The sequence below is a fragment of the Protomyctophum parallelum genome, assembly GCF_964188405.1.
Source record: "Protomyctophum parallelum genome assembly, chromosome: 14".
In the NCBI taxonomy this organism is placed as follows: Eukaryota; Metazoa; Chordata; class Actinopteri; order Myctophiformes; family Myctophidae; genus Protomyctophum; species Protomyctophum parallelum.
Genome location: NC_139709.1, coordinates 35,875,410 through 35,886,212, shown reverse-complemented (window position 1 = coordinate 35,886,212; position 10,803 = coordinate 35,875,410).

The following is a 10,803-nucleotide window of genomic DNA, read 5'->3' as shown; positions in this document are numbered from 1 at the left end:
TTTACCCAGGGTAACTGGACTAAGCTCAAGAGCTTGTTTACAGCCAGGCCCTGCTCATAGAACCTTTCATGGTAGAGGTTCAATGCCTTGTCCAAGGGCACTTCAGCGGTGGTAATTTTAACGTGCCGGTCCGGGGATACAAACTAGCGACCTTCCGATATCAAGACCGCTCCGCAAACCGTTCGGCCACCACTGGTCATTCAAATAACATATTAAAAATAGTGTATTATATAAATTATGGATCATGGTAAATTCAGGGGTTGAAAGTTGGGGTACCATTAGTCCATTACCTATAAGGCAACATTTTCAAATTTCAAAACACGAAAAACACTGTGACGATGGCTATGGTCGTTTTTAGGCGGAGAAACGGGAGCTCCGCCTCCGTCCTCACATCGGCAATCCCCTCCTCCTCACTGGGGGCGGGGCTAAGGCGCAAGTGGAGGTCTATAGGACAGAGTGAGCAGTAGCAGTCTAGCAGACACGTGTGACGTGTGTTAGTCTAGAGGAGCTTGTGTCACTGTCTGTTGTTGAGCTCCTCTCCTGAAGACTTGAACTTGTTGGATAGTTTTTTACACTTTTTACAAGGACCAAGAAAAGATTCTACCAAATTAAAACAACCATTCACCAGACAAAATCTGAGTTAATACTTTACCGAAAACACACAAAACCAAGGACTGCTTGAGTAACTAAACAGATACTCAAACCAACAAAGACCTGAGTGAGTACCACATGCAGGTCTGAGGGACCAAAAAGGGATTATACCAGTGATTGTAATTGTATTACCTTTCTTCAATCATCAGACAAAATTACTTCACCAAAAAAACACACAGAACCAAGGACTCCATACACAGACTAGCACAGTGACGTCTTTCCTAGCTGGGGGAAAGCTAAACTGCCTGGGACCAACCTTGGACCTGAAGGAGTGCTGCAGGTCTGAGGTACAAGACAGAACTGAAAAACTGGAGACTGCATTGAATGTGGAAACTGCAGAGACCGTAACAACATTACAACAGGGATTTAAATTTTGATTGATTTAGCTCAGTCAAACACTCCTAGATAATCCACTCAATTAGAACAATTACAACTGGGTCTGCTATTGTCTGCAAATGTAAATGCAACATACCCCCATATGACACCACTCCCGTTTTAAAGGAACCACAACAACTGTTTTTGAGACATTCAGCAAAAATGGTTCAACTTGACCAGGACAAGTTCTGCTGTTCTATCTGTCTGGATCTACTGAAGGATCCAGTGAGTGTTCCATGTGGACACAGCTATTGCAGTAGGTGTATTGACAGATACTGGAATCGGGCTAAAAGGGGGAGATTCAGCTGTCCACAGTGCCGACAGACGTTCAACCCAAGACCAGATCTAAAGAAAAACATAATGTTGGCTGATATGTTGGATTTACTGAAGAAGACAGAACTCCAAGCTGTTCCTCTGGGCCACTGCTATGCTGGACCTGGAGATGTGGCCTGTGATTTCTGCACTGGGAGAAAACTGAAAGCTGTGAAGACTTGTCTTCAGTGTCTGGTCTCTTACTGTGACACTCACATCCAGCCTCACTATCAATCTCCTGCCTTTAAGAAACACAAGCTGGTCAACGCATCCACCAGGCTTAAGGAGAGCATCTGCTCTCGCCACGACGAGGTGAAGAAGCTTTTCTGTTGTACCGATCAGCAGTGTATCTGTTATCTGTGCTCCGTGGAAGAACACAAAGGTCACAATATAATCTCAGCTGCAGCAAAAAGGATTGAGAGACAGAAAGAGCTTGATACAAGTCAGCAGAACATCCAGCAGACAATCCAGGAGAGAGAGAAAGACGTGAAGGTGATTCACCAGGAGTTAAAGTCCATCAATCACTCTGCTGATAGAGCAGTGGAGGACAGTGACACCATCTTTACTGAGCTCACCACTTCCATTAAGGGAAGACGATCTGAGGTGAGAAAGTTGATCAGAGACCAACAGAAACGTGAAGTGAGTCGTGCTGAAGAACAGAGGAAGTGTGTGGAGCAGGAGGTCACTGAACTGAGGAGGAGACATGCTGAGCTACAGCAGCTCTCACACACAAAGGATCACATCCATTTTCTAAACAGTTCTACCTCCCTCTCAATGATCAGTGAATCTACACACCAAGTCAGCAGCAATATCCGTCCTCTGAGATACTTTGAAGATGTGCCTGTGGCTGTGTCAAATATGAGGGACAAACTAGAGGACATTTTTAAAGAGGTTGGGACAAATATTTCAGAGTCAGTGAATAGAGTGGATGTTTTACTGTCAGCATCACCAGAGCCCAAAACAAGAGCCAAGTTCTTACAAATAGACAAAGAGGACTTTCTTAAAATAAAACAAATAAAGGGGTTACTTGTAGTGGCCCTTTTCTTTTCTTTTATAAGTAGCAGTTTTCAGCCCCAGTGGACACTCGGGGAGCAGTTTGGGGTTCAGTTTCCAGTGGTTCTAAATCCTCGTGAGTTGAATTGGCTTGAGTATGAGTACTGGTGGCCACCAAAACCCAAGGCCAGATCTGAGCTCTTAAGATATTCATGTCCTGCATCGACTGGACATGTACGGAAATCTGAACCCAAACGCTGTTACTGGGAGGTAGAGTGGAGTCGATCCGATGTTGGTATAGCAGTCTCAATTAAAGATATCCCCAGGTGGTTGAACGGGATAAATGACGATGATGTCCAATTTGGAAAAGATGACCCAAATTGGACTTTACGTTGTGAGAACAAAATGTGTTATTTTGATCATGTTGCCCCTACTACATGTTGCCCCCTACTAGGTAATGTATCGTCCACCAGGACAGGCATTTATCTGGATCACATTGCACGTACTATGACCATCTATAATGTGGATCCAGCCAAACCCTCTATGATGGACTTTGGTTTTGAGGATATCATGGGGACACTGGAGTTTTGTGTGACCTCATGTTGGTCACACTTTGAGGCGGTCCATGATCATGTCATGTCATCAATTGTTCTGTATTAAAACAATGTAAATAAAATGGTTTTGCCTCAGAAACCACTGACCAGTAATGTTCCTGATTTTAGTTGCCAATCTGCTGTCTTACTTTCAGGTAATTTCTTAATTAGCTGTTTTTACAATTTATATATCTTGGAATTAGGGCTTTCACTGTATTATGTAAAAACAAAACAAAATTAAATAAAAGGGTCATTCCTACTATTCTGTGCTATTGCATTCTAGTATCTTTTTCAAAGCAAAATGTTATTTTTACAGGATTCTTTTTTTCTTCTGAAAGAGGGCATGTTCAGCTGAAAACATGTGTCCATTATTCCATTTATTTCCATATCCATCGTTTACACTGTAACAGGGGGAACACATTTTATGCTAAATATAGATATTACTCCATGTAATGAAGAATATGGTAACACATTGTGAACACAGATAATTAATTTTAATATAATTTATTTATCAACCATATTTTCAGAATGATGAAGGTCTCACATGAGGGTCTCACATACAAATATATATGCTACTTTCTGAAGTCATGTGGCTAGAGAAATTGTCGGGGGACATTTACAGGTGCATCAGCATAACTGGGGTGACAGATATTTAGGGACAAACATTGATTTCAAGATTTTAAGCATTAAAAATACATTTAGCACAATTAATTAGAACTATACTATAACTCTGCCCCAACACGTTATTCTCAGTATACCAACAACCCAGTAGTTCTCTCTTCATTGAAAATTTTGAATTCGTTTAGACAACATTTGAAGTTAAAAATACCCATCAGTCCTTATGCCTGTATTTGCAATAACCATTTGTTTTTATCCTCTGCTTTGGATTCAACCTACAATAAGTGGAACGTGAAGGGCCAGCTTGTCTCTTTTATGGATCTATACAGTGACAGGCTATTTAGTTTTCTCTCACCACCAAACTGAATAATCAAAACATTAGTTTCTTCAGATTTTTTCAAATATGCAATTTTGCAAGCACCCATTTCAAACCCCCGAAACCCCCCCCCCCCCCCAAAATATACAAAATATCCTGTCTTTCCTGGAAAACAATATGTTGGAGCTTGTACAAAAACAAACTGAGACCACTGAGCTACCACTGCAAACCTATGATGTCGATATAAATACATCAAAGATTTGATTATAATCCATTTCTAATGGATGATCGAAGCCTTGGCCTGGAAGAGAGGTCATCAGATGGTTTCCAACCTCCTTGTGTTTCAACCAGGGGGGGCAGTCAGACAGATATTTTGTGAAGCCACAAGGAAATCGGGATTTCCTGAAAGTTCATATAATGGCCTGTTGTGGCGCTGTCATTGGGCCCAAAAAAACCCATAGCCCCATAGAAGTCCATGTATTTGGACCCAACTTCACCTAGACTGTATTACCTTAATAAACATGGTCATGAATACTTTCTGCTTCCAGTCACTAGTTTAAAGTCTCATTTCTAATGTCATAATATTCTTTTTGGAAAATGATGGTCCCATGTATTAAAAAAATGACCATAAAGTCACGTATGTTCTGAGGGGCGTGGCTACCGTTACAGTCTATGATCGGGATTCCCCACCCACTCGAGTCAAAATAAAAACCAACTAAGAAGAAGGGGGGAAGTTGTCTGGGCCAGCCAATGGGCCAGCTGGCGATGTACAATTCAAGGACTGACAGGCTTCATTTTACGTTCATGTTAGACCCGGGGAACGCTTTGTCCATATTTTTTACAGTCTATGGTTTCAACCCTCAACCACTACTCTCTCCAGTTGACGGGTCAGTGATTGGCCAAGTGAATCCACAGAGGTGCAACCAGCACCAGCTATATAGCATTGGCCACACATGGCCAACAGGGAAGTCTGCATCCTGCCGGCCAGGGGCGGATTGGGCCCGGGCCCAGGGGCCCCTGAGCTAGGGGGGAGCCCTTGAGCTTGAGCTCAGGGGCCCCCCAAAAAAGGGGTAACAGTGAAAAACAATGACGCATGCATGGTCCTTGTCACTGCTATTAACAATGGGCTTATTAATTTGTGTCAATAAAATAACCCCAAAAGTCCTAAACCATCATGATACGGTACATTACTGCAAGTGTTTAAACCCTCAGTTTGCATTTATTTGGCTTAGTTTTTGGCTGTTTATTATTTTTATGCAATCCCTTGCTGTAAATCTGAATATCGCAGGCCTATATGTCATAATTGTTATGCGTACACGTGTACAGACAGTATGCGCCACGTCAGGAAGAAGAAAAAAAAGTTAAAAAGAAAATATATGATAAAAGACCATTACGGCATCAAAAGTAATCGATGAACTAAAAACTGGTCAAACATTGGCCAATTGAAATTGGCTGATCTACTTCGGATGTTTTCACAATATTTATCTGTGGAAATCAAATGTGATTATTTTGGCGAGTCCCCCGTTCAAATTAGGCTTATTTTGGGGGTCCCCAGTTTAGAATATTCCACTCCCCAATTAGAATATTATTATTTATGGGGGATCACAGCCTGAAATAAATCTAAGGTGCTGTAAAGTATTCAGTGTAATTCAGGGGTGCTGTGGATGAAAACGTTATTTGAAGGCGTGCCCTGAGACAAATAAAGGTTCTAGGAATGATTACTAGTGAGTAGTGATCATGGTTATTTAACACTTAGAGCCAATAAATAATAGGCTAACATTTACTCCTGGACTATACAAATGTAACCAAATGGACCGGTAATGTTCCATCCATTTGCACACTCTTGGAGTCACAAATGGATAAATTAACATAAGAGAATTTTACTGTCTACGCCACTATTTAAGTGTGGATGTAATTAGCATGCGAGTTTCAGCCAGCTAGTGTTTGTTTCTTTGTGTGTGTCTATTGTGCATTCCGTCAATAGAATTTGTGCGAGGTTGTGCGATGTGTTATTGTCAATGGGTTTGTATGCATCTATTGTGTTCATGGAGAGTAGCATTTTCTGTGTGCATCTATTGTGCAGATTGCATAGTTTTGTGTTCCTCCTGTGCATTTCCTTATGCTTCTATAGGCCTAAGCCCTAAGGCATAGCAGTGGCGGCCATTTTTTGGTTTCATCGTTCCAGACACCATTCATTTTTCCCAAAGAGATTGCAACAAATATTTATGAGTCTAAAATCAAGCCATCCAGGATTCTGGTGAATCATGACCACAAAACATTTCATTCCGTGATTATTATTCCTTTGATATCACTAATATTACTATTGCCTTAACAGTAACAACAAAATGTAAAGGTGCATACCATGGATTACATGATAGGCCTATATGTATTGTTTGTTTGTTAAACTAAGTATGGTCTCTATCTTTCTCTCACTGCTATAGAGCGGCGCAGTCCCTCCCCCTTTCAGAACAACGAACGGCCCAGGAAATGAAAACGCAATGCATTTCCCCATAGGCAGTTTTTATTTAATTTATTTAAAGACCTTTTAAGAATCGTACGAAGCCAACTCTTGTCGTGACAAATCATGACAACACACACAATATTACGGGCCAAACAAATAATTAGAAAGTAGAAAAAAACAGCAGGTTACAACACTTTTTTTGTTGTTTTTCTTCTTTGTAATTATTTGTTTGGTCCAAAATATTGTGTGTGTTGTCATGATTTGTCACGACAAGAGTTGGCTTCGTACGACGCTTAAAAGGTCTTTAAATAAATTAAATAAAAACTGCCTATGGGGAAATGCATTGCGTTTTCATTTCCTGGGCCGCTCTATTAAGACATTACTTAAGACGTTACTTAACATTTGTTAAAATAGAACATTTATTTTCTGTTTTATTTATGGATTGTGGAGAGATAGGGAGACCCCTGTTACTGCACACAAACAATATAGCCAATATAGCTATCAAAATAACATGCAATAATATTCTCATGGCCCACCAGTGGGCCTGAGTCCGACCCACAAGTTGGGAATCACTGGACTGGAGAGGATTCGAAGACCAGTTTTGGGAGAAAAAGCAACAGTTAAAATACAGCTGTGCATGAGGGAGCTGAAGAACACCCCCTTCACTATTGTGAAAACAGACATGCTTGTGATTGTCATCCTAATATAGGAAGTTTACTGTGGTTATTTGATGATGTTGTACTCCAGCTGATGTCCATCATCTTGTTAAGCCTGGCAATTACCTTGTCCGGCTGTACCAAGGGGCCAGGGAAGAGAGAGGGTGTGGTTGGAGGTTGTTTTGTCAGTTTGTGTTTGTGTGAGGCATTTATTTAGTTTATTATACTTTTTTTATTGTACATTTGTTTTGACCTGTATTAACTAAGTAATAATTGGCATGGTGTGTACTGTTAGACGGTGCGTACATGTTAGTGGTGGTCACCTCCACACTGCAGGGACCTGCAGTGTGGAGGTGATGGTAGAGTCGGGGGTGCTATATTAAGTACCGGTTGAGGTGAAAGGGTGTGGTTTGTTTTTTGTCCCTGAGGTATTCTGTTGTAATGAGGTTTTGTAAATGATGGTGTTGGTTTACACTGCCCAACTTTGAAACCACCCAACTACTCGTTGTGAGCTTGTAGATCGGCTACAGTATTTTCATAGAATGTTGCCCTACTGTATAAAAACATGTCCAAAATAGGGACGCTATGTTGACATTGTTAATCATTTCTGTTCCATTCTAGGCTCATCCACAAATGAAACCCCATTCATCAAACTAAGACTCATAGGCCTACGCAGCACTGGTAAAGCAAAGACACGCAACTAAATGAAGAATCAATTAATTCAAATTTCACACTTTTAATGTTAGACACTGCCAACTATGAATACCAATAGACATTCACATGCTTCTCATATAGGTGTAGCCTATGTTCGTTCTGCTACAGAACTGTCTGTCAGTGTCTCCACGGAGCCCTTGCAGGCATGGAAAAAAACAAACACCCACAAGGCTTTCTGAGGTAAGGAGAAGGATCGCTCAGTTTGTCAGCTTCGCTTTCGTCTCAAAAGGAAAATCGATCCAGGATTTTCTACCAAGGCAGTTTAGAACGAGTTTAAAAAAAAGACAAAACAAAAACATAAAAACAACTGAGAGGTCTTGGTTTATATATATTTTCGCCCATGATTAAAACAAAATGCTTCTAAAAAAACAAAAGCTGAGATTGCCAGTACAGTTTAACAGTGACAGTAGTAGGTTTCCGGTCTATTGTAGCTTATAAAGTAAACTTAAATGAGCAGTTCAACCATTTCAACCATATTTTCACTAATTGGTCCTCACTAATGCTAAAGATGGTACATCTACTTAGTCTGTGTCTCATTGGGGGGCTGTGGGCAGTTCAGAAACCTGCCTACCAGTGACATCATTGATGGGGATTCCAATCTAATAGAAACTCTACACTACAGCCTTTCTCATCCTGGAAAGTTAGCATCTGAAATAGAAGCCATTATTCTTGCATCAAGAAAACGTTTAAGAAAAATAAAGTTTTAAATCCCTCTGAGACAGTGACCAGACAGAAATCTTATAAGAAGCATTAGTTAGGATCAATGAAGATCGGTTGAAAATGGGTCAGGTTCCAGGGGCGTGCACAGATGGACACCAAGTGGTGCCCTTTTGAAAGTTCATTTTTGTAGTTAGTTCATTAGATTTCTGTTTTGTACAGTATGTGGCCCATGACAACATCGATCAATTTTGGATTAAAAGAGTCTAATATATTATTTATGCCCAAAAATATATAAATCTCACACACTATTAAGGCAGCCGGCGGTTCTACTCACCGCACAAGGTGCCATTTGTTCACTTCAGCACCTGCCCCTCAAAATGTCTGTGCTCATTTAAGCATGTAGAATATACTAAGAGGAAGTCTTTCACATCCTGAGTTCAGCCAAGACAAAATATTGAGAAGGAACAGTCACCAAGTTGGCAGCGTTTGACACATGGGAGGCATTGGAGGCAAACTGGAAGTTGGATGGAATGCATTGCAGTCAATGAGCTTATGAACAAACACCATTACTGAATTACTGCAAAGTTGTCAGGAAAGGCTAGAAGAGCACCTGTGTAGATGCACTGCGGCATGACAGCGGGGCTAACAACACTGCAGAACTCAAGACCCTGATGCTAGACAGTGGGGTCTGGAGACCGCTTGTTTCAGCAATATAAAAGAAGGCATACAACAGGTTGTTTTCTAATCATGTGTTTTTCGATGTGAAGGCCACAGAATTTTGTTGAGGCATCTTAACAGCGACAGGTTTAGTTTTTGGTTCGGCAGTATTGCGAGAATTGATTGTCAGGCTGTCAGTGGTCTTGTAAAGTCTTGTAACAGCCCATACTTTTGATGTGTCCAGAAATGTACTTCATGCTCATTTGATACATTAATACAATTACTGAAAAGCAAAAAACAATGTGTGTATTTCCCAGTATTTTACTAAGCTTCCATTCATTCCTAAAATAGGGTTTATTCATAATCTGGTCCAGCCGGCTCTCATTGACTGCAATGCATTCCATCCAACTTCCGGCTGCCTTCCGGTGCGACGAATCTGCCAGCTGGAATTACTGGATAGAGAAATGTCTTTTAATATACCTTACAGTACAACTGGAGACGGTATCGTCCATTAACCATTCACAGTCTCTCCTACTTGTAACTGAAGCTTCTTTTTCTTTTTTAAATCAAACAATACATGTGTAGCTCTCATTAATGATCATCAATTCAGTTCCATTTTCCCTAAATGTTTAGGCCTGCCAGGTTAACTAACTGAAGCTAAGCAGGAAGCATACTTGTTGAAGAAACATTTGCCGAGTCCATGAGAAGAAAATAAGTGATTGCTGAGAAAACACATTCCCTTATTTAAAAAGATGAATACAAATATTCACATTGACTGATAGAAAAGGTCATTTTGGGGGTGAAAAGCATACTGCATGATTATGTTTTTGGTGCCTGTGTATGGTCTGTTAGAATTGTGATTCTCAGAATTCAGAAGTAGCACCCCAAAATAAATGTTGTTGGTTCATAGTATCGAGAGCATTTTGGAAAGAAACAACAGCATTGTCAGAAAACTGTATTAACTTAGTTTAAAACATTTTTTTTGCAAATAAATATTGTGTTACAATACAAAAAATTTGCGGAATAGTTATTGTGAAAAATATACCAGTGAAAGATTGCAGTATATCAGGCTGAAACGTCTTATACTACAGTGCCACACAAAATATCTGCTATTGAATTTGAGTGCTGAAAACTAAGTAACAGTTTTGGACATATGAGGTTTCCACCCGACAGTAACAATATAAAAAATAACATTTAAAATGAAAAAGTTACTCTTTTAAGTCTGATTTAGTTTGTCGCAAGGCAAAATAGCTGATCTACAAGTACTGCTTGTTGAATAAATAAAAACATTTTTAAACAATGTTGCTGATATTAACGTGCCCAACATAGGGAAGCCAGGTTTAAAATGTAAAAGAGCTGAAACTCTATACTTAGTTGAGCGTATTCCCAAAGGCCCTCTACACTAATATCTTTGCCAGAAACAGCGAACATACAAGCTCTGCAATGTGTTGTGAGCTTGTAGATCTGCTATTTTCACTGATAGTTAGGGATCTTTGAGTTCACGTGATATTTTAAGGAGACTTTTTCCCCCCATACCTGGGCCCTATTTTTAGGTCATTTTGAACATAAAGGATGTGTGTAAATATATTGCAATTGGTCCATTTGGTCCCATCCATACGTTTTGCGTCCTTTCAGAGGAGCAAGCTAGTAATTCAAATTATGCTGGGTTCTTTTTTTTTGCAGTTTCTTTATCCCCAGAGATCACTGGACTAATGTTTCCATACTCAGATAATATAGGCTATAAGCCTATATTAAATAATAATAATACAAAAAAGGCATCATTTGAATTAGCAGTTT